Here is a 27237-nt window from a genome sequence, read left to right on the forward strand (position 1 = left end):
AAAAAAAAAAGGGGATCTGCAATATTTATAAGAAGAAGAAGTCACTGGTCCCAGGGCAAGTTTATAATCCTACCTATGCATTAAGCAGAGATGGGAGGAGGATGGTTTGAGGTCAGCCCTAGGCAAAAATATGGAGACCCTAAGTCAGAATCCCAGGTGTATAAGAGGCGGAGATAGGTAGATCCCATGTCGAGAGGCCAGCTATAGGGAAAAGTGTGAGACCTTACCTGAGAAATAAACGAAAGCAAAACAACATAAACATTTGGGAGCATGGCTTAAGTCATAGAGGACTTCCCTAGCAAGTACAAGGTCCTAAGTTCAAATTCCACTACTGCAAAAAGACCCTCCCCTACCTTCACTGCCCCTCTGCTGCCTTTCTGCTTGCTCTGGGCTACAGGTGGTAACTTGGCTGAATACCATTAATAGAACAACATGTTTTTGAGAGGGAGAAAGAAAAAGTACATTTTAGAAAGTATATAAGAGTTCCCAGAAGTTCTTTTAGAAAATACGCCAGAATTCCCGGAAGTTTTTCATTCGTTCAGCTTGGATGGCGAGGCAATCTTTTACTTGGAAACACTGCTCACGTGCTTTCCTCAGGTGTACACCAGCATTTTACAGAGTGTACTACTTATTTCCTCTCAGCACCTGCTCCACAGGCCGGAGAAGCCAGTGCAGCTTAGCAGCCCTGCATGCTGTGTGTGATCTGCTCCTTTTTAGTCTTTAGCCCAACACAAGGGACAGGAGACACAGGCCAAGGCCATGTCTCTAAAGTCAGCAGGTGCCCAATTCAGAGTGTGCTGCTTAGGTTCTGTCTGCCCTATGCATGTTGCCATACATATTCCTCTGCTGTGAATGGGGGAATGGGGCGTCATTCTTCTGGTAGAACTGAGTGTAGCAATGCATGGTAAGTGTGTAACCATTGTGGCACCTGACAAAAGATTATTGTTATTATCGTTGGTCTATTCCCATTCCTCCTTAGCATATGCAGCTCTAAGACACATGTGAAGAACTTGAGTGTGGAGGGCAATGGAAACTAGGGTGTATGGTCCTAATGTGGCCTGTATCTTCTAACACCACCAAACCCTATATACTATGCTTTCCTACACATCCACTTAATTTATAACTCAGTATAGTAAGAGATTAGCAAGAGCACCTAATAATAAGGTGGTACAATTACAGCCATATACTGTAATAAGTGTGAAGTGCCTGTGGTCTCTCACTTGACAGGGTCCAGAGAAGTAGGACTATGTTCTCACTGTGGTTAACCTTGGGTTCCTGAAAGCACCGCGTGAGATCTCAGAGGAGGACTGTTGTGGTTTAGGAGTATGGAGAGCGTGGTCATGCTTGAAACGCTGCGGGCTGGATCCTCATCCTGCAGAAGGAGAGGGCAGAGATGTGTGAAGAGCGCACAGAAAGCTGACACTCAGATGAGGTTAGCTTCAACCTTCTAAGGACAGAGGTTTTCTTTGTTTTTCGTCTTTGCTATGGTTTGCTGTGCCTTTGTGTTTAAAGGCTTGCTTGGTCTCAGTCTTTGGCGCTGTTGGCATATGGGGGAGCCTTTAGGAGGTGTGTCCAAGAAGGAAGGGAGTTTGGGGACCCTACTCATCTCTTTTCTTCTTGCTTCCTGACCACCATGAGATGAGAAGCTCTCTGCTCCATCATGTGCTCCTGCCGTGATGATCTGCCTCCTTCCAGGCCCAACAGCAGTAGGCCAATTAATTGGCCATGGGCTGGGACTTCTGAAGCCTTGAGCCAACAAAATCCTTTTCTCCTTTTAAGTGGCTTCCTTCAAATGTTTTGTTATAGTTGTGGAAAGCTATGCAGCACACTCTGCTGAAGACAGATGGATGCGGAGAAGAGTCTAGGTGCTAGGGTCTGATATGACCCGCCGCAGGATTATTGTAGTCGATTACCTTTCATGTCCATCTGGTGGTGGTTTTTGCTGCTTGTCAGGAATAATCTTCGATCACAGCCTCCATAACAAGTTTCATGCAGAAGGAATCCGGGTTCACCATGGGGCGTTGGGAGGTGTCAGAGGAGGGCGCCTCGCATTCGGAGCCCAGGGTTCCTCAGCACTGCGTGCCTTTCCCTGTGATTGGCGGCTCCCCTCAGTGTTCCCCCAGTGGCCTGGCAGGAGAGAAGTGCCAGAAGGCTGGTCTTCTCTAAATGGAGAGCAGGGCAGAGATAGGAGAGAGAAGCTGGACCAGATTATAGAATGGGGTGCAGGCTAGCAGCAGTGAGCCTCAGCTTTTTCCTCACAGGGATGCAGTGTGGCTTGCTGTGGACAGAGAGCCCTCCTCTGCCTGTGCTCTTTAATCTGTAATGGGAAAATCCCTTCTCCCCCTGGACCTTCCTCCCTCTGGTCGCTCTGGACCATCTCATGTGGGCACAAAGACAAGTCTCTGAGCATCTACCAAGACCTTCTCCCCCCCACCCCCACCCCGCCCCGGTCCATCAACATAGCACAGCCTGCAGCCTCGCAGGGCTGTGTAGCATCCTGTGCACAGAGTACAGGACTTGGGAATATGTTCTCTTTTCCCTTAACCAGCATCTATTAAGTAAGAAATATTAGCAGAAAAAGAGAGAGAGAATGAGGGAGAAAACATGGGAGAGACCTTTGTCCTGGGGTGGCAATAAGCTGAGTAGAGAGAAGGATACTGGCTCATGACACAAAGGGAAGAACGAGTCCCGGGACCACTTGAGGGAGGCTCGGGGCCCCGTTACTGCCTTCCGGTTCTCTCTCCACCATCGCAGCTGGGAACGAACGGATCTTTGTCTTCCTTGAAGGGTGGACTCGAGGGTTGGATGTTCAAGGGCAAAGTAACTTCTGAGCTAAGCCCCATTTATAATGTCTAGTTGGGGGAACAGGGTTGTGTTTTCTTCATGAACTGACTGCTTTTTATGTCACTTAGTGTGTGTAACCTGTCTCCAAGATCATTCTTCCTCATTTCCCCTCTGCAAGTTAGAAAATTCGGCTGAGACAGTAAGTTTTGTCACCAGTAAGTGATTGAGCTCATTTGTTGTTTATTTTGAGACTAGGTCTTGCTTTGTAACTCTGGCTACATAAAACTACTATTATAATTGGAGGCTAGTAGCTCCTGCCTGTTATCTTAGCTACTCAGGAGGCTGAGAGCTAAGGATTGCAGCTCGAAACCGGTCTCGGTAAACAAACCTATGAGACTCTCTCCTCCAATTAATTTATATCAAAAAGCTGGAAGTAGAGGCGTGGTTCAAGTGGTAGGTGTGTCAGACTTGAGTGAAAAAGTTAAGAGACAGCATCCAAGGCCCTGAGTTCAAGTCCCGGTACTGGTACAAAGAAAAAAATACATTATGTAGTCCTGACTGGCTTCAAATTTATAATCCTCCTGCCCTAGCTTCGAAGTGTTGGGGTCTCAGGTGTGTATCACTACTCCACACCAGGAGTAGTGATTCATTCCTCAGCTAACAACAGTCTCACCTCCCAGCCTGTCGGACTGTTACGTGGATTTGCAGTGATTGAATGGCCAGAACTAAGGTTTCCCTTCTTTTTTTTTTTTTTTTTGGCCAGTCCTGGGCCTTGGACTCAGGGCCTGAGCACTGTCCCTGGCTTCTTCCCGCTCAAGGCTAGCACTCTGCCACTTGAGCCACAGCGCCGCTTCTGGCCGTTTTCTGTATATGTGGTGCTGGGGAATCGAACCTAGGGCCTCGTGTATCCGAGGCAGGCACTCTTGCCACTAGGCTATATCCCCAGCCCTATTTTTTTTTTTTGCCCCATTGCAACTGTGCAGTAACCATGGCTATGAATTGGACAACAGCTTGGACACAAACCTAGACACATGCTCCCCAGCTGGGCAGTCGGTGAGTAAATGGAGTGGTGAGTCCTCCCTCGTTGGTCATGGCCGTGGACTGAGGCTGACTGTATAAAGTAGGATGAGCCCAGGTGGCCTGCACAGGCCCCTCTGTTCAACTCAGGAATCACATCCCAAAGGTAGGACAAGAGGCCAGCCCAGCTGCTTGCAAAGGTACCGGTGATGTGAACATGCCTGTTGCAGCGGCGTTTCCACGTTCTGTGGCACACGTCCCCGTGTGAGGTTGTATGTCACACGTTCCGGCTGAGGGTACTGGCCAGTGACACCGGAACTCAGGTGCCTTGTGGAGATGAGGAAATACCTGTGTCTCATCTAGTGTGTGTCTAGCACCCACCTCAATGTGAGTGGGGGTTTAGGAGACACCGTTGGGTGAAGTAACTTGAAATATATCTACAAGATAGTGCTAGCATGATAAGGTTTGGGATGGCTTGTTTTCACTTGTCAAGTTACTTGGGGCAGGGGAGGGGGGGGGGGCTTTTCGTTTTGTTTTTGTAGTCCTAAAGAGATATCATGCCTCCTTTGGCTTTTTTTTTTTTTTTTTTGGCCAGTCCTGGGGCTTGGACTCAGGGCCTGAGCACTGTCCCTGGCTTCTTCCCGCTCAAGGCTAGCACTCTGCCACTTGAGCCACAGCGCCGCTTCTGGCCGTTTTCTGTATATGTGGTGCTGGGGAATCGAACCTAGGGCCTCGTGTATCCGAGGCAGGCACTCTTGCCACTAGGCTATATCCCCAGCCCCCTCCTTTGGCTTTGAAGGCCAGTCCCCAAGAGGCAAAATGAAACTCTCTTAAATTAGATTTTGTCTGCAACAGTTATGTGAACATTAACACTCATTTCGCTCATCTCCCTAGAATGTTTTCTTCCAAGGCAGGTTTAAGGAGCTACCTAGGAAATTTTCGGTGATTTCTTTTTTTTAAGGCATATTTTGTTAGAACATATGAAGAATCCCTGCTGTGTGGTCTTGTGTTTGACTTTTATTTTTGGGGGGGGGAGGGGGTGGTTTACTGCATCTTGAACTCAGGGCCTCAGCACCGTCCCTCAAGGCTGATGCTATACCACGTGTATACCAGCTTTTTTTGTGCTTGGTTTATTGGAGATACAAGTGTCAAGGATTTTCCTGACCAGGCTTTGAAATAGCAATCCTCAGATCTCAGCCTCCTGACTAGGATTACAGGTGTGAGCCACTGGGGTCAGGCTCTCATGGTTGACTTTGATCCCCCCTAGCTTGAACCCCCCTAAGCTCAGCATCTGTGCCGTGCCTTCCCTGTGTAGTGTTTGCACAGGATAGATATGTGAAATATTTACATTGAGTGGTAAGTTGTTCCGCTCTGGAAGTGTGGAGATCAGCAAGCTTGCCGCGCCCAGTCCAGTGTGGTCAAAAAGTTCATGAGACTTCACCTCAACAGAAAAAGTGGGATGTGGTCGGACGTGGCTATCACCCCTGCTATGATGGGGAACATAAATAGTCCAGAGTAGCCTGGGCAAAAAGGGAGACTTAGACTTGAAACAACCAAAACAAAAAACTTAAAATGAGTTTAAATTATACTCCTTCTCTTCGCAGTGATGATCCAGTTCACAAAGCCGGATGGATGTTCAGGTTACACGAAAATCCTACGTGTCACGACCACGTGCTCCTGGCCTGGCTGGCTGTTCATCCCCTGCAGGTCAAAGTGGTGTGTAGCTCAAGTGGCAGGACACTAACCTGGCAAATGCAAGGCCCTACGTTCAAATCCCACACTGCCAAAAGAAAAAGGATGCATTGAGGGTGACTTCCATTCGTTTACTGGCACGGCGATGAATGTCAGTGGTGAGGGAGCCTAGTCTCTGAGGTTCAGTGGCAGCTTCAGCACAACAGAGATAGAAGATTCAGACTTGGGCCGGATCGGACGTTTGTCCAGTTTAAAACAAAGCCCGGGTCCCCAGCGTTCCACGCAGAAGCCTTGCTCACTTCCTTCAGCCCTGTATTTGTGTCTTGATTTGGCCCTGTGTTGTTGGTTTGTTTCTTCTCTGCTTGTAGAAGTTCCTGACCACTGGGTATCATAACCACCTGGGCGCGTTTATGAACTGCAGCTATCCTGATTCTGTAAGGCCCGAATAACCAGGCCGGGAACACCCGGTTACCACACTCGTGGTTTAACCTGAACATACTGTTTTGTGAGTTGGTTCATCGTTGCAAGGAAAAGGAGCATCCTTTAGCTCATTTCTAATTCGTTTTGCTTGCTCATTTTTGTGGGACATGTAGACAAGACTTGCTGATTTTATGGATGGGTTTAAAAGGCATTGATAGACTAGAATTATAAAATCCAGAGCAAGCTTAAACATCTATTCTTGACAGTGTTTACTGGGTGTACAAACTCACATGATGGAGCCAATGCTGCTCGTTGTAAACATGTATGTGGATGAATAGACCACAGGTTTCCTTTGACACTTGTGCTAGTTGAGGGTTTCCTGGAAGACCCGGCTGGACAAGAAATGGGTGTGGCTTTCTGCCAGGTGGCCAATGTAGTCTCTTGTTTCTTTGTCCCCCATTAAAAGGGGAAGCCTGTCGATTGCTCTGCTCTTGCCTGGCTCCAGCCTTGAAAGTGCTTTCACAGCGAAATTGGCATTTCTGATGATTTCGACTTCCAGCTCAGCAAGCAGTTCTTTGGGGGATATTCAGACAGCAGTGGCTTCATTGGATTTCAGCCCAGACAGTGTTTGAACGACTTTGTGTGTGGATGGTATTAGTTGGGTGGCTGCCATGGGAAGTCATCTATATATGCTTTTGAGCTTTAGAATTTAGAAGTACGTTTGGACTCAGTCCCTTTCATTGGCTCATTGCTAATTCATTGAATAAATGAAATACCTAAGAAGAATGGCCTTGAAATTAAGAACTATGGTTTGTAAGCGGAACTGTCATTTAACTTGGGCATGTTGACATTATTATCTGTGCTTGGGATTCCATTTTGATGTGTATTAGCTTGCCCAAAGGCACAGTTATGAGAGATTGGGGGTCTAGAATTGGAATCTGAGGGAATGTTTGTGGGGCCGGTACGGCACTAGACGCTGCAGTGTGTGTTGGGAAATTCCAGTAGTCTTAGATAAGACACAATAAGGAAGAGAGGGCTGGGGACTAGCAAGTAGCCAAGAGTCAAGCAGGTGTTAGCCTGTTACGCGATCCTGCATGTGCACGTGGGAGGCCTTCCTGTGGGGATGATCGTATCCATGGCGATCTGGGATTTTATGGAGTATGATTTCATAAGGCGGGGAGGCCGGCTTCCCTGAAGCGAGTCCATTTAAATCCACTCGTGAACCATGAATGGGATTTGGCAGGGCAAGGGGCTTTACGGCTCCTGAGCGCACAGAGGCATTCCCAAAGGAGGGGGACAATAAAGACACCAAGGCACACAGCAGTGTGTGGAGAGAGAGTGGGTAATTGTGCTCTGACAGCTTTAGGAATACTTGAGAACTGCTAAATCTATCTCAAAAGCAGGGCAATATTAAGTTCTTCGTGTGCAATTAGAATAAGTATAAATCTGTGTAGGGTAAGTTTTTATAACTATGTGCCTTTTAAAATTCTGTTAATTTTTCAATTGAAATCAATATTTGGTTTATAAAACTGACTCATCTTTTGATTAGCGTGTTGAGCCTGTTCACTTAAATCCTGTAGTTTTTCCCACTTCCAAGTCACTGGCAACCAGCTTTCTATTCTGTTTCGGTGAGTGCAACATCTTTAGCTTTCACATACATGTAAGTGAAATTTCGTGGTGTTTGTCTTTGGTACTTGGCTTACGTCACTAGGAGTAGTGATCTCATCCAAGTTGCAGTGGCAGTGTTTTCTTTGTTGGACCAACTAATATTCTAATTCCTCCATAGGTCACTTATTTTTGTTATCTCTCCATCCCTCGGTGTATGCTCGAGTTGTTTCCGTACCTTTCTTAGCTTGGTGAGGCAGGAGTTAAGGACAAGTCACAGTGAGGATCACCGGAAGGTGAGCGGACATTCTCTCGGATTGTTAGTGTGTTTCTGTCCCTTGGGGAGAGGACAAGCTAGGCCTCTTAGGTTTTCTGCGTGGTGACTTCTTGGCGACATCACCCACGTGGACAGATAAGATGGTTTGAAGCTTGGAGCATCATGGGGTTTGCCAGTATCAGTACCTTGCCCACAAGGTACAGATCCTTGGCTGTCATCAGAACAAGGTTTAGAGCCTTCTTAGGAACGTTGGGTTTGGAAGGGAAGGAGCTCAGACCACACAGACGCTGTGATGGGTCCTAATAATAATAGAGTAGATGGGGATAACTGGCACGGGAGCTTCCGGTGTGTGCCTGTGCACCTCCGACAGCTGCCCTGCTGGGATATACTGAGCACTAGGCCAAGGCATCCCCTTGCTGTTTGAGTTAAGCTGCGCCACAAGTCCATCACCCGCAACAGACTGTGGGAAGCTCCAAGGTGTGGCTTTAGTTCAAGAAAAGGAAATCCCATTGTTACAGAGAAGTCAGACAGAAATCACATTTTTCAGTGGCCGAATTTTGTACTGTCAAGTCTCCAAATTATAGTAAAGACACATATGATACCTATGTTAATTTGTCTTTTTATTCCTAATGGGCAGTATGCATGTATTAGTGGAATTTGTTTTACACACACACACACACACACACACACACACACACCTACCTCTTTCATCTATTCTTATCTGCCTAAGCCTGGCTATTCAGAAACTTGTTGAGTGAATTCTGTGGTGAAGGCCTTCTACTTTGAACGTGAGCGAGTCCCTGACACTGACTATGTGGGTGTGTGGTATTTTTGCCTTCAGTGTTGGCTTTCCTGATGGGTTTAGATCACAGTTTGTCACGAAGACCTTGCTTAACCTAAGTTTGAAGTAAGCGGATAAGCCCCCATGGACAGAAGCTGTGGAGAACTCTGTTTAAACCATAGAGAGTGCACTGCGCTTGTTTGTGATTCTGGGGCAGGCGGTGTCCTGACAGCTTGCCAGCGCAGTGCTTTTCTCGAGGAGACACTGCAACCTTCATTTCTCACACTTGAATCCAAGGTGGCCCTTGCCACCTCGCAGTGAATTTTACACAGTTTTACTTGCATCGTAGCTCCTCATCAGGTCATGTTCCCTTTTTTCCCTTTTTGTTGGACTTTTCCTTTGCTGGTTTGTGCTCAGAGACGTCGTGCTTTGACTTGGCCTATTGTCAAAAGACTCGGCTTCTCAAATCCAGTTCATTATTCTTTTGCTTGGGGCTAGCACCTAACTTGCTAGCATTTGTTTTCTATTAGTGTTATGCAGATTCTTCTACACTCACAGAAGGGGGCCTGGCTGGGTGTATGTACGGTGGGTCAGACTTGGAGTTTGGAAGAACCAAGTGAGTTCCTAACTCTAAAATCTATTAAGGAAAGTCTTTAATGACCTTGTTATAGTTGGGAACCATAAACATCTCCCTTATAAATACTCTGTGATAAAGACTTGGTTACTGATTTGTGGCACTGTTGGGAGATAGGGCCTAAAGGAAGGAAGTTAGGTTATTGGGGATGTGTCCTGAAGGGGATTTTAGGGGCTGTGTCTTTCCTAACTGTGAACTGGATATATTTGCTTTGCTTCACAGGCCCACAGACAACAGTCAGCCAACAAGTAGGAACCTTAAAACTCTGAACCCAAACAAACCTAACTTCCTTATAAGTCAGTAATCTCAGGAACCTCAGGAACCTAAGAAGTTAACTCCTGAGTAAATTTGGGTATTAATGTCTTATTAGGAAAAAAAATGTTAGAAAGATTCAGTAATATCACTTGTCTGATTATGAACTTAACCTAGCTTTGGCCTGGGGAAGTATGATTCCAGACCAACTCATTTTTCAATTCAAATCTTAGAAGTGTTGCCTATTTCTGAAATAGCTCATGAAAATATGAATTGGCAGGGGTTTTGGGAGAGTGGGTGCCTGGAGCACTGCTGGGTATTGTGTTTCCTTAGTAAGTGGCATAGATAATGAAACCATTGATGTCAGCAAGAGGAAATGAGATCCTTGTCTCAAGACCCAAGTCCACATGCCAGAACTTCTACTTTTAGGAACCCAACACATGATCATAAGCACGTGGTGGGGGAAGAGTAATTTTTGTAGTGTGCACCTAAATATTCACTGTATTCAGACTCCCACTCTGTTTACCGATCACCTTGCCTTACATTAAATCATATGCATTTTTTTTAAATGGAGGGTTCATGATTATACAAGAGAATACATAAAGAAGGATGGTTAGGTCAAAATTTATGAACTTGCCTTTTAGCATTTTTATGATGGCCCTCCTTGAGTCATCTTTTTCTGTCTGGCTGAAATAGATTCGATTTTTTTTCTGCAGGGTAGTTAACATTTTGGATCATAATCATGCTCAAGATGAATTACTAGATGGCCTGTGAGTGAACTGTCAAGGCAGATCCCCTCTGGGTTTGAAGTGTAATTAAAGACGCCAGTGAACTCACTCAGAAGTCTACAGAGCACTTTGGGTTCTCCTCAAGCGTGGCGAAGGGCAGAGGTGTTCATGAGCTGGCCAGGCACATGGTATTAGACTCTATACAACAAAGGGGGAGCTGCGGCCCCTGGGTCAGCTCCCCCTCCCTCTAACTGGGTGCTTTTAGCCCATGATCAGGGATCCACTTGGAGTCTCTTCTCAGCAAATAGCCCTTTTCCAAGGGTTCCTGACCCTGCCTCCTGTGCACTTGGGCCATGGAGCAAAGGACCGGAAGGCACTGAGGCTCCTCAAAGTCCCCTCCGTTATTGCTGCCTGTCCCTCCTTCTGTCCCTTCTGTACCTGCTGGCCTTAGGATGTGTGGCTGACTCTCCCTGACTCCTACTGCAGAGCTGGTGCTGGGAAGGGAAGATGGAATGTTCCTCTAGGGTGTGCTCAAAAATACTGGGTTCAGGCAAGTCAGTGGCTACTTCTGCTTATTGAAAGTGGTTAATTTCAAACATGCACATTTGTATGTGTGTGTATGTGTATGTGAGAGAGAAAAAAGTACACACACACACACACACACACATGTGTGTGTATAGAGTTTAAACTCAGGGCCTGGGTGCTGGCCCTTGACTTTTTTTGCTCAAGGTTGATACACTATCCCTTGAGCCACAGCTTTTTGGCTGGCTTTGGACAGTGACCTTCAGCTCTCAGCCTCCTGAGTTAGTTAGGATTAGAGACACAATCAAACATGCACTTCTAATACATGCCCCCCTCTATTCTTCATAGGTTTCATAGGTTCCTTTTATGCAAGCAATGTCCCAGATGCAGATTCACTGAGATCTGAGTTGGACTCGAGAGTTTGTCAGATCTCCACATCTTTGTAAGTCCAGTGGTGACATCAGCTGAAAACCTCACCTGTGTTTGCCAGTCACCTCCTGTTGCTGTGTGCCAAAGGTAAGTCTGCAGTTTTCTTCATAGAACAAGCACTTTGGGAAAAGTTAGAGACACCTTACGTCAAAAATAAATGTAAAATCCAGGTGCTGGTAGCTCATGGCTATAATACCAGCTATTCGGGAAGCTGAGATCTGAGAATTGCAGTTCAAAGCCAGCCCAAGCAGGAAAGTCTTATCTCCAATTAACCAGCATAAACCAAAAAATGGATGGGTGGCTCAAGTGGTAGAATGCCAGCCTCGAGCGAAAAAGCTAAGGGACAGTGCCTGGGCCCTGAGTTCAAGCCCTAGTTACTGGCAGAGAAGGGGAAAAAAATGCTGGAGTGTTGATCAAGTGGCAGAGTACTTGGATAGCATGCATGAGGCTCTGACTTGAATCTCTAGTACCAAACAAACAGTAACAAAATAGATCCTCTCCCGTTTCCAGCGCTAAATGGATGGGTTAGGACTCCAGACAGGAAGGACGTAGAGCAGTAGACACAGTGCATTCATAAGACCAGGATAGTGCCTCCATTCACCTGGCTCAGCCCATGTTTCTAGAACATGTTCTGAACTGGAACCTGCTATGCATTAGGACAGGTAGACACTTTTTTTGTTTGTTTGTTTTTCATCAAAGCTTTCACTCCAGCTTTGATGCTGAGAAAGTAAGTCTCCATCAAACCAAAACATAAACAGAATAAGAACTCTTAGGAAGATTATGCTGTGTGAGAGATCTACTCCATATGTATTCTGATAAAATTGTAACTAATTGTTACGGATTCTAGCACCTAGAAGTTCCATCATAGCCTGTAATAGGTACTTGTAGACAAAACATGGCTGTGCAACAAAACTCTGTGTACGTTTGCATGTGTGGGTATGTACATATACATGTGTATGCATGTGTGTGTGTGTGTGACTGAGGAATGAACCCAGGTTCTCATGCATGCCTGGCAAACACTCTACCTCGGCCCACACAAATATTTGTTAAACAATGGCTGGACACATTTGCCTGTGAGGTCCTTCCTGTTGGGTGGTCCAGTTCATCAGATGCCCATGTCAAGCTGGATGGATAGTCAGAGACACAGCTTTATAGCCAGTTATGTCTCAGGCTGCAGGGTAACACGTACTACTTCACCTTTCTTTGAAAGCCATCTTTTGCTTCTACTATGTAGATTGTCTGTGTTATTGTTGAATTTATAGGCTGAGATCTCTTGGAATAACTAACAGTTTCCATCAATTTGCTGCTTTAAGCTAGTCTGAAGTGATTACTAAAGTACTTTGTTAATATGCTGTTTCTCCTTAACCACGTTTTGTGTGTGTGTTTCTGTGTGTACGCGCACACCAGTCCTGGGGATTGAACTCAGTGCCTGGGCACTGTGCCTGAGCTTTATTGCTCAAGGTTATCACTCTACCACTTGATCCACAGATCTACTTCCAGTTTTGGGGAGAAGGAGGGAGCACTTAATTGGATTTAAGCGTCTCGTGGATTTTCTGCCCCAACTGGCCTCAAACCAGGAACCTCAGATCTCAGCCTTCTGAATAGATAGGATTACAGGCATGAGCCACCAGCACCTGGCTCACAACCACATTTAAAATGTGTGTGGAACCTTCTTTATTTCAATTATGCCTCTTTTGATGTATCACATTCAGAAGGCTATGAAATGAGTATATAGTATTTCATGACAGAGCGTCCAGGCCCTGAACTGGGAGCGGGCACGCACACGTGCACGTACACAAACGTGGCTGAGGAGAAACAGCATGTAGTATTTCATGAGTGTCCCAGAACTTTCATCTTGGTATCCCTATGATATCCTTTAGAGAAAATGATACATTGTTCCACTTACTTAGGGCATTGTTTATTATGATATCAGAGCCAGCTTGGTGTGGAAATGAGTTTGACTGGCTGGTTGATTCCCCCGGGCCCTCCCTCTAGTCCTGATATCCCAGGCCTTGCCACCAGGGGTACTGTGGAGCTTCGAGTCCCCACCTGCCTTCCTGGGGCTTTCCTGACTTGATGCAAGACCAACTCCATGTGGGACCAGGAGTGTTCCCGTGCCAATCCTGAGATTTAATTCTCAGACCGCTGGTGATTATAATTTAAAAAAAAAATAGTTATTGAAACCTTAGTGAATTTTGCCATTTGTAAATGCAGTCACTTGTCAATCTGTCAGAATATATAATTCTGTTCTCAAGGGAACATGTGCTAGATTCCGATGCTGCTTCCTGAAGTTCTTATTCATCCGTGGCACGAGCAGACTTGGAATTCTTAGTCCTCTTCCAGAGTTCCGGGGAGAACCGGGTAGAAAAGTGGGGAGTACTGTGTTAACCAGGCCCAAGCAGCCAGTAAGTCACGGCAGTGTCAAGAGAGTCACACATAAATTATCAACGTGAGCATGCTATCAAAATGTCTGCACTCATGTAATTTTAAAGGTCTGTGTTTATTTCAGAAGTCTTTGACATCTATACAAAAAAAAAATCCTTGTTTGCCTATTTGAATTCACTTTTGTTTTTTGAAAAAAATGTTCGCTGAGAAAACCATGTAATATATTTACTTGTGTATTAATTACTTTATTGCAAACACCAGCCATAAAACAGCACTTCCTAAGTGTTGTTTTAGTGCTGTATTGTCCTGCTGTACAAAACCAGGCAAAGTAGAGGTCCAGATGCCTTTCTGACAGCCTTCAGGAGAGGCTGGACCCCGCTGCTAAGGGTCTCTGACTGCTACAGGAATAGAAAATACGCCTCCCCTGTGCCTGAGGTAGGGCTGCACAGACCCAGTGGGAAGGCCTCTAGAGAAGCTACTGGAATAAATTTAAGAGCATGAGAAGCTGTCTGGGCGGAGAGCTCAGGCAGTGTGGAGTAGCTGTCTAATGGATCCTAGAGACTGACATGGAGCATTGAGTTGGGGGCCAGGCATGTGCTGATTGGTCTTTGCAAAGCTCTGTCATCTGGTGAGTCAGATGGATGCGAAAGCTGTGCTGGCCAGGAAGGATGGTGAGCGGAATGTCAGCCTTGACTGTTTCTCCCAGTTGCTGGTACTCAAGGTGTGTGGACCTGCTACTAGATCAAAAATCAGCTGCCATTTCTTGTTGTTGGGGGCTGGCAGTTGCTCACTCTCTGGGATTGAAGGACACGAAGAGCTTTGTGTGCTCCACTGTGGGCTTTGAGGCTTTGAAAAGCTATTGGTGGCTATTTCAGAAGAAAAAGCTCTCTAATGTATGGAAGGATGTTGGTGTCCCGGGGAGGAAAGATAGTGACTTAGGCAGCAAGACTTCTAAGCTAAGTAAACAAGACCTGGATTTCACAAACTTCTCAGTTGCTCACAGGCATAGCCAGAGTGTAAATGTCAGCCATCATCCTGTACACACAGCAACAGCAGTGGCTTGGAGAAATTCAGCAGGGGAAAAGGACAAGCCAAGCGGGTCCTGCTCTGATCTTCCTAAGAATGTATCCAGTAATATGTCTTTTAATTATATTCACAAGAGCCTGAATTTACATAGGAACAATGTTCCTCCACTTCGTAAATCTTGTCAGTCTGGCTTTTTGTTTGTTGGTTTTTTTTACTGCAATGAAATGCTTGGTGATGAGTAACTTCTTAAAGAAAAGGAACTTGTTGAGCTTGCGGTTCTGGACAGTCTTGCAGTTCATCTGCTTGTGACCTTGCTGGCAGAGTCCTGAGGTTAGTAAGGGCATCACAAGGCAAGAGATGGATAACTTGTGCTTGTCTTTTAGTCTCCCTCTTCATACAAAGCCACTAGCATTCAGTCATGGAGAGCCACTCTGATGATTTGATCTAATCCCAATCAACCGGCAAAAACCAGTCAGCTCAAGTTTCTACCCCCTTCAGTACCTCACAGTGGAGATCAAATTTCAACACAGCCACCCTTGGGGGACATACTCAAACTATATCCAGATGGTAACAATAGTTTTAGAAAAGTTGCCTGAAATCTGCTCCTTACACTATTATACTCTAGCTCTTTCCTAGCTTGGAGATTGCCACCCTTCAAGAATGACTGAGAAAGGCTTTTTATATATGAGGCCATTGCTCAGACTTTAGGTTTTTTAGGGCTCTATTTGCTGTTGCAGGTGTAGGGTTAGGGAAGCTCTGGTACATAAGTTGCTTCAGTGAAATTAGGAATGACCATGTGGCCCTCTTATTGTCAGCCAAGGCCCTGGAGGTCCAGAGGGATAATCTATTTGGACTGACCACTTCTTCTTCTACAGGTGGGTTCCGAGTTTCACAAGATGGTTCCAGCCTTTGGTGCTCCAGGATTTGCAGTAGCCAGGTCAATCTAAACAATGAAGCTATTTTTCGCTTGTTGGAATCAGCCCCTGCATTTGCAATCACCTGGTGTAGGGCCTGTTGCCTCTGTGCGTCTTTTCTGGCCTCGGGTGCGGATGTTTTAACCCCATGTGTGGCATGAAAGACAGAAATCTCACTGGCTTGACTGATGGTCAGCCCATGTTCTTGCTGCTCCATTTCCTTTCATTGCTGATGTACCTGGAAACGACACAGTGACAATCCATTCCCAGAATGCTTAGCTTGAATCTGGATGAGTCTCTGAGAAATCAAACAGCTGGTTAAAGCCACACTTATAGGAGGCAGAACAGGTTGGGAGCCCACTCCTTCCTCACCCAAAGTCTTTCCTTCTTCGTGCAACAAAATTTCATTTGATCCTGCCCCCCCCCCCATAGAAAAAATCTCCAGTCAGTAATACTGATTTTGGAAAGTGAAGGAAGTCACTTTTGGATGGTAAAGGAAGGCAGTGTAGGAAGGAAGGAAGGAAGGAAGGAAGGAAGGAAGGAAGGAAGGAAGGAAGGAAGGAAGGAAGGAAGGAAGGAAGGAAGGCTGGCTGTTAGAAGGTTTCCAGGAGACAGGGACTGAGTGGCCCTTCCTGGTTGGGCTGAGGCGAGGAAGACACGAGCCTCCTACCCACGGGAATGCTGTTCCTGAGTTGTGCAAAGGATCGTCCGGGCCAGGGATGGCTGACTTACATCAGACTTACCGAGAGGGAGATTATCCATAGAGGCAAGAGGGCCATGTATTCAGTGGCCGCTTCCTGTGGAGGGCTGTCTCTGGACCCTCATACTTCCCAAGGAGCCTGCACGGAGCTTTTTCTCAGCACTGTGTTTACATCTCCTGGCTTGGTCAGTGAGTATTCCATTTTCTCATGATTAAACTAGTAACCATAGTCAAGCCATGAAGTTTTATTTTTTTTTCCTCCTGTGCCTTTGTCATATGGCTTTCTAAAAAAAGAGGAACAAGTAGTAGTAGTAGTAGTAGTAGTAGTAGTAGTAATCATCCTGCCTTCCTGTTCTACCTCCTTTTCTCTGGACAGATTGTAGGTGCTGGATATATAATACTCTGGTTACTTGTTAACTAAAGTAATCTTTCCTTATCTGAGGTTTCCTTTTCTGTAGTTACAGTTCCTTGTAGTCAGGTACTCTCTGGAAGTACAAAATGGAAAATTTTAGAAATATATAATCTGTTGTTTTAAATTACATGCAGTTCTAAGTGTGCTGCCCGCCTCCTGCCCCTTCCACATTGCTCAGTGTATCGGTGCTGCGTACTCCACCTTCCCATCAGCTGTTGGCTGTCTGGCTTTTACACTGTTTGTCTATAGGATTTGGTGTGATTCCTGGTCCCAGGCTCCCACTGGGGCTCTTAGAAGTCCATCCCCTGTGGATTAGTGAACTCTGTAATAGTTTCTGAACTTTTACCTTAGAGTTTACAAAAATGTTTCTTTGAGATTAGGTTATGTGAGTTTCATTTCTCACCACCCGTGGTATACAAGAAGAGAATGAGCCCATTGTATTCAAGAAGAGAGATTACTTTTCTTCCTTGTACGGGGTTGGGTGGTGACCTTGTCTTCACACCTAAATGTTGTTTTCCTAAAGGAAGCCCCAGATGAGGCCCATCGATGATGTGGACGTGGGAAGGTATTAGTAAAAGAAGCAGGTCACATAGAGCTTTGCTTTTTATTTAATTTTTATATTTTGAGAGTATTGGGGACCACTCAGAGCCTCATACTTCCTAGGTCAGTGTTCTGCGGCTTGAGTCAGGCCCCATCTTCCTGCTTTGTTTAGTTTGTTTTTCAGTGAGGGTCTTGCCCTTTGCCCTGACCAACCTCAGACTGCAACTCTCCTAGCTCCACCTCCTGACAGAGCAATTGGACTTTTAGCAAACTGTACGTTGTCTACTTTGCTAAGAGCCCACAGCCCCTGCCCTGTGACACACACATGTTGACACACGTCTGCCAGTGTGAAAATACCATACAGGATACAACTGAAGTGTGCTGATCTGCAGGGCCTATCTGTCTTTTATGTCCTGGAGCACTGGAGTACAGGTCTCAGGGCGGGGGAGCTCTGCCTTACAGGCCTCACTGCAACGAGCCAGCACAGCCCCCGTTTCAGGTTTCTTCCACCAAGAATTGATTTTCCCCTGACTTTTATTACATTATTGGGAATGTTTTCTTTGGGAATATTACTGGCTCCAAGATGTTAAATTGGATATAAAGACAAGAATCAGTTGGACCATATGAGATCGCGGTTTGTGAGGCATGATTCTTTGGTGTTAGGTGAATGAAGGAGCAGGCTAGAAACAAAATGCATGTTTTGAGCCAAAGCGAAGGCCCTTCAGTGCTTGCGGGAACAGGTACCTGTGTCTGGCGCAGCTGCGATCCTGGAGGCCAGCCCTGCACCTCCCTGGGTGGTGACGTGTACCCTCCAGGTCTCTCAGCGACACCCGATATATTAGACGCATTCACTGATATGCTCTGAGCGGGATTGTTCGGCATGAAGTAAGCATGTTCATAATTTTGAATGGCTGTGGCTGCTTCCTGACCATGGCCCTTGCTTTGTGACCTTCCTGTCTGAAGGTCACAGCCTGCCCAAGTTGGTGTCAGCAGCAGCCCCGCGCCAGCATAGACTTGAAGCCACAGGGCTCTTTAAGTGGTGACATCCCTTCTGAGTACCCAGACAGCTCATCCCCTCCAGGGACATGGGGCGAAGGGATCCTCTAGACTTGGCATTTTTAGTAGGGTTTTCTTTTTCTCCCCCCCTAAATAGCTTGTCTCTTCTGCTGCCAACATTCCACTCTGGGGTCTGTTTTCAATTGTTCTCTTCTTGTTTCACATGTGAGTGACAGCAGCCCCTCCCCCTTAATTCCCACTGACCATATTGAGGAGTGTTTAGTATTACATCCGCACAGACAGTAATCCTTCCATACCTGCGGGGTGCATCCCAGGACCTCAGTGAATGCCTAGTACCGTGAGTATTTCCAGATCCTTACAGATGCTCTGTTTTCTCCTGTACATACATATCTTTGGTGAAATTTAATTTATAAATCAGACACCAGAAGCAGTTAACAATAGTGGCTGATAGTGTAGCCATATTGACACTATACTGTCATAGAGACTTTGTGCGTATGATGTCTTCAGTATCTTCATTCTTCATTGCAATATGGCAGTCTCCTGGCTGACCGTCCATTATGTGGTCTCTGCACACACAATCTGGGATAAAGGGACTCCTGTACTGGGTTCTGCCTCAACCCCCAGTGGGGGAATGAGTGAAGAATACAGCAGACCGGAAAGCCCTCAGTGAGGCTTGCTTTGTTTAGAAGATCCAAGATGGCAACCTTACCCAGAGATTTCTGAGTTAGGATTTTGTTTGCTCACTAAGAAGTAGTAGAGAAAGCCACTGATTCCAAGAGCTGGGGATAACTGGCCCCTCGGCTCAAAGCCTGGGACTGGAGAGGCCTCTGCTCATTACTTCTGTGAGAAAATGAGGCAGGCCATCTCCAAGGGACCACATCTTAGACTTGAGAACTCAATTTTTGAGACAGTTTCATACAATGCTGGCTATATTTCTTCAGTAGTTAGATACAAGCCTCTTCAGCTTATACTCAGAACAGAGGTCTCTGTACGTGTGCACGTGTACATACGCATGCATGCATATTCTGGAGCTGTGTGCACCCATGACTGTGGGCTAACCTCCAGTCTTACTTTCAGAGGGTCAGGCCTAGATAGAAGCTAACTGAAACCGGATTAGAGCTTGGGGACAGGGTGGAGATAGGCCTTTGGAAGCCTGCTGCCACAGCCTAGCATCATCTGAAGATGCTCGGGTCCTTTTCAGGCCGGTCCTTTCCAGACCTGCCTAGAGTGGGTGGACGGACGCTGGGCTTCTGTGTTGTTCCATCGGCCTTCCTTTGAGGGATCCCTGACTAATTTGAGTTTATTAGAGATTCTGGTCTTCGACCCTGACAGTGAGTTTACTCTCAGTGAAGTAGCATCAGACACCTTAGCCCTTGGAAACATGCCAGCAATGGGAGCTCTGAAGTTCTTCCTTCTATTGTATTTTTCACTTTTGAGATTCTAGCCTGAAGATTGGTGAGATCCTGGAATAGAATCCCCAGAGAAATCGCACAGCAGAGAATGTCTATTTCTCTCCTTTCAGAAACTTTCATGGGGACTTGGTCTTTCTCAATGGAGACATTATCTAGGCCACTTCAGAGCATCTCAGGAAGGGAAACACTTAAACTTCATAGCACAGTATGTGCACACTCTGCTCTGTCAGTACATTAGACCTCCTCCCTTCCCCAAATCCTTTGCATGTACGGTTACCTAATCAGAACCCCCTGCCCTCGGGATTGGATTCCTTATGTTGTAGTGGCTGGTCATTACGACTGGGGCTCCCATCTGTGTAAGATCTTGATGGAAGCTAAGCACAGTGGTTCAAGCCTGTAATTCTACCTACTCAGGAGGCTGAGATTGGGAGTATAGTAGTTCTATGTTAGCCCAGGTAAAAACTTCCCCAGACAACAACAACAACCATCACTGGATATGATAATGCACATTTGTCATTGCAGCTAAGGCAGGAAAGAAGCATAGATAGCATGATCATGGTACAGGCTGGTGCAGTCAGAAAACAAAAAATATCCCCCAAATAACCAGAGCAAAAAGAGGGCTGAAGTCATGGCTCAAAAAGTAGAGCACTTGCCTAAACAAGATGGTAGCTCTGAATTCAAACCCTAGTACTGAAAAATATGGTAGTAATAAATTATGATTTTGATTGAGATTCTGGTTATCCCAAATAATGATATTCCACATCCTTGAGGATGCCGGGCATTTCCTGTCAAGACAGTTTGCTTGTGGCTTAGACAGTATGTTTGCAGGAAGAAGCCCATCATTTTTATTATCAGGAATAGAAGATTTAAAGAGACTAACACATAGAATGTGAGTTCACTTGTTTTTCTCTACAAAATCATAACAATAACCCAGTAGCATTTTATTCCCGAATCAGAACCACATACTTAGATAGATTACATGGTAAAGGGCTTGAACTCTTTTGTATAGTCCTGTAAGTTTGGCCCCATCCTGATTTTTCTCAACATTAAGTTTCCTTTCCTCTTGAGAGCATCCCTCTCTGCCTTGTCTGAACTTGGCGCACTTTAAAGACATTTTGTACACGTGTATGTATATTGAAGATAAAAAGACCGAGAAAAGTACTCAGTGTGAATATTCACAAAATAAAGCTGAATGGTGATATAGTAGTGTTATTGGGTCTATGAAATGTCTCCACAGGCTGGCGTGTTGGAGGCTCAGTTCCCCAGCTGATGGTGTTATTTTTGGAGGTGTTGGGCACTTTAGGAGGTGGGTTCTGTTTGGAGGAAGTAGGTCAACCGCAGGTCTTTGGAGGATGCGTGCAGTCCCCTGCTGCTTCCTGTCTGCAGTGAGGTAAGGAGCCCACTTCTGGCTTTATGAGGCTCTCTTGCACCACAATCTCGTTGCCATGAAGTAAGTAAGCCATGGGCTGAAACCTCTGTAAAGTATGAGCCACAGTGAATCTCTATGTTAGTTGTTATCTCAGGTATTTGTCACAGACATGAAAGGTCTAGTATGGTGGTACCAGATAAGGGTAGAGACGGTTATCAGGGACCGAAAAAGGGCCATCTTTCTCTCTAAGAAGACAAAGCACCTTAAAGTGAGCACCTCCAAACATCAGGGCTATGAAATGAAGAAAGACAGATGTGCTGGAACTACGAGGGGACCGAGTCTATGGTTGCACGTGGGACCTCCACAGCCCTCTCTCTACAGTAGGTAGGGCGACACCATAGAAGATCACCAAGGTCATAGAAGAACCTAGCACCACATCAGCTAACAAGGCTGTGGATCAGCACAGCCTTTTTCCAGGACCCACAGAACAGACATCCTGTACAAACACCCACAGTACATGGACTATGTTCAACTGGATCTTGAGCCAAAAAATCATAATGTCTTCGTATCCTTAAAAAAACAACAACAAGTCAACCTCAAAGGGTCAAACAGTGCATGAATCCTCTTCTGTAAAGTTCTCAACATCAACACGTTGTGGAGACTGAAGATAGGTGAGCTCTCACCTGGGGTAGCTCGAAAGGTAACTCGAAAGGAGAGCATGGGAAGCTCTTTGGGGCCCGGACTGTCCTCTCTGTCTTGATTGTGGGGTGTTTGTATGAACCCATGCATGTGATGAAATGACAGAACGGTTTATACACTCTTCCCCATGTCAGTGTCTTGGGTTTTGCTGTTACACTGAAGGGTGTACAGGTAGAACTAAAGAAGAACTAGGCAAGGGATACATAGTTGCTACATCTTGTACAAGGTAGTCTGCACCAGCTTTGTAATTCTCTGTGAATATGTACTTCAAAAATCAATGTTTGAACATGTTTGCTAAAGCAAACCTTTTTGAAGGACAACTTATTTCCTCATTTTGCAGTAGTCTGTAGTTGGGAGAGCTAGAAAATTTCTAGCTTTAAGTAGCAGTTGATAAGTCATAAGATAAATGTGAGAATCGGATGGCATAGGGAAAATTGAGGTCATTTCAGTGTTTGTTGTGGGATATATTTTCCCCATCAAGAGATTTCCCTGTTTTCTTGGTCTTCAACCATCTTTTGTGTGTACACATGATTATAATCCACAAAATGTACATTGCATTTAGTGTCCATCAGGTGAAAATAAAATATAAGCTGTGTGTATGAACTTTAAGATTACTGCAATTAAAACTATGATAGCCCTCACACAGACGCACACACATACCCTTACATACACACATGGTTACTGCAGCCACGCACATGTAATCACAGCCACGCAGTTATGTACTTACCCGTATATACACAATTATATGATATAATCACACACATACATGCAGCGTCACATACACAATTGCAGTCTCATATACATAATCCAGTTATACACATACCCATAAAGTCACACGCATATAGTGTCTTATACACAGTCACATACATATGCATATAAGCACAACCATACACATCCCTACAGAGTTTCATATACCCAGTTACATACATGTACATACAGCACCTCCCCACAATCACACAGGATCCTATACACATTAGTCTTGTTTATACGCACATATACACTCTTATATACACAGTCTCACATGCACAGTGCCACACCGTTACACGTGGATCTCCATATAACACACAATTCACATAGCATACCAAACACAGCACACCCAAACAACGTGGAATGCAGCATTTAAACCCTATTTTGGCTAAGTCTAAGAAGCGAGGCCAAAAAACAATAGACAGCTTTGTAAGCCATGCCAGATGTTGGAAAGAAGTGCCTATTCTCATGGTTGTGCTCGTATTAGCGCTAACCTTGGGCCGTGGACGCAGGCTGAGGTCTCGGCTTGTCTTTGATTGGCTGCGGCATCCTGAACAAGTGACCCGTGAGCACAGGCTCCATTTCCTCGTTCCTAACTTGGCAGAACCAGTTCATCCCTTAGGCTTTGGGGAAGGGCTGACATTCGTTCCTCTTTTCAGCCGTGCCTGCAGAAAGATCGGGGCAACTGCGGGAATGTCATCCTTAGTCATCCAAATGAAGGCATTGTTTTTCTCACACCCCAAAGGAACTGATCCCTTCATTCAGGGCCCAGCCGTCGCGGTACAAACTTCAGGGTACACAGCGACCTGACAGGCGTGCCAGGAAGCGCCAGCAAATGGCAGCTGGTGACATACGAACTCCAAATGGCCCTGTCGTTTTGAAGCCTCTACACTACCTTCGTAAGATTGCATGTGTTGGATAGGAACAAAACACCCGGGTTGCCATTCCTTCACTGTTGGGCATGATGCCCGCACTCACTGGTCCACGTCTCAAATGCTCGTGTGTTGCTGGACTGAGGAACCTGTGGTGTTCTCCGCCCCCATCCTATCCCGGTGCTCCCGGGTTCCAGAGTCCTCCAGATGCCTCCAGTGTCTACTTCCGCTCCTGTTCCTCACGGTAGCTCCTCTGCCGCTGTGCCGCACTGAACCCAACTAATGGACTAGTGCTGTCACGTGATTAGGACCTAATGCCCGTGCCTCTTTGGAACTTGAAAACTGTTTTTACCAAAATATCCTCTTTTTTTTTGTTGTTGTTTCAAGGGCCCTTGCTGGATATCACATGGTATTTAGTCGCCCTGTCTGCTTAGGCTGAACTTGAAATCTCATTTTGATGAACTTGATGGTTTTTAGGCTCTATTAGGAAATGTAAAGATATTTCCTAGGCAAGTCCCTCTGAGAGTTACATGATTGTTTTTCTCACAGCAGGACAGGAGCTGTGGGTTGTTTGGAGGAAGACCACAGAGGTGAAGCACCCTTCTTATTTATGTTGTTTTCAAAGGTGGATATTGTCATTGTGACTGACCCTGCTAGGGTTGTTGGCCTTGGGAACTCACAAGTCTCTCCACTGCAGTGGCTCCTTCCTTTCCGTACCTTCCTCTGTGGAAGGAAGTCTCAAGTACAGCCACACCTGGGGACAGGCCTTGGTGCTCTGCAGCTCTCCCTGAGAGCACTCAGCCCAAGTTATTTACAACCCTTCTGCCCATGAGGTTTGTCTCTTCTTCCCCATTTATTTACACTACCCTTCACCGCATTCCATTGAAGACTAATTTCATCTAGAATGTGTGTAAGTCTGAACAGCAGTGTTTCTCTTAGGGCTCTGAAATGGAACCATGTAGCACATCGTCTTTGGACATTTCCCTTGGTTCCCATAGTGTTTGTCACAGTGACCTGCATGATTCTTGGATGTGCCCATTGCTTCATTCTCCCTACTGTAGAGTTCTGGGTTGTGTGTCTGTACCACCTGCCTATCTCCTCACTGTTGATTGGGTGATTCATAGCTCTCTTCATTCTCTTCTTCCACTATCTCCTTGCTGTTGATTGGGTGATTCATAGCTCTCTTCATTCTCTTCTTCTACTATCTCCTTGCTGTTGATTGGGTGATTCATAGCTCTCTTCTTCTCTCTTCCACCATTCATTGGACTGTGAGTCTCACTGTTCAAGTTCCCTGGCGTATGAGAAGGGATCTGGAATCTAAGTAGGAATGGAACCGTGGCCTTGTATTTAGATTGGTGTTTGGCTTTGGGGGTTAATCATGTTTTCCCAAGTAGTCATTCCATTTTCCTCCCTCCCAAAGAACACATGACCCATGTTGCTTCATGGCCTTCTGAACACTTACATATCAACCTTCTTACTCAGCCATTCTTACTCAGATAGTGTTAAAATCTGGTTTCAGATGATGAATGAGGCAGAATGGTTTTTTATGTTTAGTCAACATTTGCAGTGCCTGTTCAAATGTCAGTGTCTTTTTTCCTACTTTGTTGGTCTTTTTCTTTGAATCGTAGGAGTTTTTGTAACTATGTATGTGGCTTGCAACCGTTTTTAAATAAGTATATTTAACCATATTTTGATCTCGGAAAATCTGTTAAATTTCTACACATTAACCCTCTGTGGTACCAGATTTTGTCTTTCACTATGGTAACGGTGATTGCCACTGTTCATAAATACCAACATTTTCATGTAAAAAGGCAGTCTTATATTCACAGCTCTGCCAGAAGACCCGTGTGTATTTTGTATTGTTTCAATGTTCAGCCGTCTCATTTTTAAATTAAAGGTTGGGATGGATAGAACTAAATGCACATTTTTGAATGTTGGAAGTTTTCAAGAAGCAGGTAGCTTGTTCCTCAGGTCAATAATGTCTTGTCCTGCTGTCTTCCTGGCAAGTTCGTGGCCTTGGCTAACCTTCGTTCCTCTGAGATGTGCTTCTGCACTAACCCCTTGTGGGAGAGGGAGAAACAGTTGGCTAAGAGAAAAGGGCACGCTCTAGATCCCTGGCCAGGGCTAGGTAGTAGCAGAGGGGGGAAGGAAGTGGTTGGGTTCAAGGCGCATTTTGAAAAGAAGCCTGTGGGGTTTGCTGGTGCAGCGAGTGGAGAGAAAGAGAGAGGAGCGTCTGAATCGAGAACCTCAGATTTGGGCCAGGTGAACTGTGGGGTGGCTCTCTGCTACCTGCTTCACTGTGAAGAAGGTGACTCGGGGTTGCTTTTTGCTGTGTATTGCATGCGTTCCTCTTGTTTTGGGTGGGGAGATCAAGACATCTGTTTCGGATGTGGGAGATTTGGAGTGCTCACTGGATATCCCCATGGAGATGTGCTGTAGTCAGTGGGGTAAAGAACATGGGCTGTTTTGGGGTAGTACAGCAGGGGTAGAGAGGAGAGGCTCCCCCTCGTCTCTAGCACAGAAACAGGCAGCGTCAGCTGGACCTAAGAAGAATTAGTCAAGCAGGAAGGCCAAGCAGCCCAGTGACTCGTGCATTTGTGGGAGGGAAATGGGTGCTGGCAATGGTAGCACTGTGTGGAGGGACTGAACGTAGGATAAAAGTGAGATGTCATCATCGGTATTATTGTGTGTATTCTACCACAACTTCAGGAAAAACTGCACGACGTACTGTGCCCTCAGCATTCTACAGGAATACGGTACCGCTGTTCACGAGGGAGTCACTGCGGCTCTGGGTGTGTGAGGGTGCCCTGGGGGGCAGAGTAATGCCACTGGGAATGGGAAATGCACGGCGAGGGGGACACAGGGGCTTCTGGGGTAGGTGCAGAGGTATCCGAGGGGGAGAGGGCCGCTTGAATACATCAGGGCAGAAGCTGCATGGTCACCGTCCCAGATTTGTAAGGGTCTGTGTTCACTAGCTGGCTGTCTGCATTCGTGGGCAATCATTTTAAATGTAAGTGTGTGTGTGTGTGTGTGTGTGCGCGCGCGCGCACGTGCCAGTATAAGGGCTTGAAGGCAGTGCCTCCTGCTGTCCCTTAGCTTTTTTTTTAACTCAAGGCTGGTGCTCTATCACTTAAGGCACACCTCCATTTCAAGGCTTTTTGATGATAATTGGAGATGCAGTCATGGACTTTCCTTCTCAAGCTGGCTTCAAACTCCTATCCTCAGGTCTCAGCCTCCTGAGTAGCTAGGATTACAGACGTGAGCCACTGATGCCTACCTCTTCAGCGTGCTTTTTAAATAAAAGCTTGGCTATACTTGTTTGGGTTCGGATGCATTCTAGTAAGTAGTTTGAGCCCATGAAAACTCTCCCTGGAGACCAGCCTGTTACAGTAGTACTAGCCACAGTGGAATTGTGAGAAGAAAGCTGGACTGCCCCTGTGTAAAACTTTCTAAAACGGGTCCACAGTAGGCGACCTGCCAGTTTTAGAGCACTGTCTTTGAGCATTGCCAGGTTTCCTCAGAGCTGGAGTTGTGACTCGAGTGACAAGAGTGCCTCCCTAGCAAACGTGAGGCCCCGACGAAGCTTCAGTACTGACCGAAAGCAAAAAACACATAGTTGGCTGGGAAAGGAATAAAAGTTTTCCCTCCTTTTTGCTGATAGGTATAAGCTTATGCAAGTACCCTTGGAGTCCCTAACAAGATTGCATGCAAGCCTAGTGGCCCCTACTGCCTCACATAATTGGACATGAATAAAGTGAGGACAGGCGTTGGCTACTTCCCATCCTGTCTCATTTTAGTCCTTAGAAGAGTGCAGAGCAACTCGGCAAACACAAACGGGGCTCCGAGTGCTCTGGTACCTTCCCCCCGGGGACACTCAGCTAAGGTACTGCCAGGGCTGGCTTTCAAAGCCTGGCTGTCTCCAGCCGGAGAGAAGTGTGCCCATCCCAGAGGTAGACGGCGTAAGACATCCCAGTTCACCTTGATCCAACAAAGACCAGACCAG

General features: G+C 46.0%; 1 protein-coding gene across 1 annotated transcript in view; it reads left to right on the top strand.

Moving 5' to 3' along the window:
* Nck2 (NCK adaptor protein 2) overlaps positions 1 to 27237 on the top strand; it is a 129703-nt gene that overhangs the window by 59938 nt on the left and 42528 nt on the right. The window contains exon 2 of the mRNA XM_048352480.1: positions 11061 to 11228. The gene's annotated coding sequence lies outside the window, so the exon portion shown is untranslated. The remainder of the gene's footprint in view (positions 1 to 11060; positions 11229 to 27237) is intronic.

Source organism: Perognathus longimembris, chromosome 8 (genome assembly GCF_023159225.1).
Source record: "Perognathus longimembris pacificus isolate PPM17 chromosome 8, ASM2315922v1, whole genome shotgun sequence".
Lineage (NCBI taxonomy): Eukaryota > Metazoa > Chordata > Mammalia > Rodentia > Heteromyidae > Perognathus > Perognathus longimembris.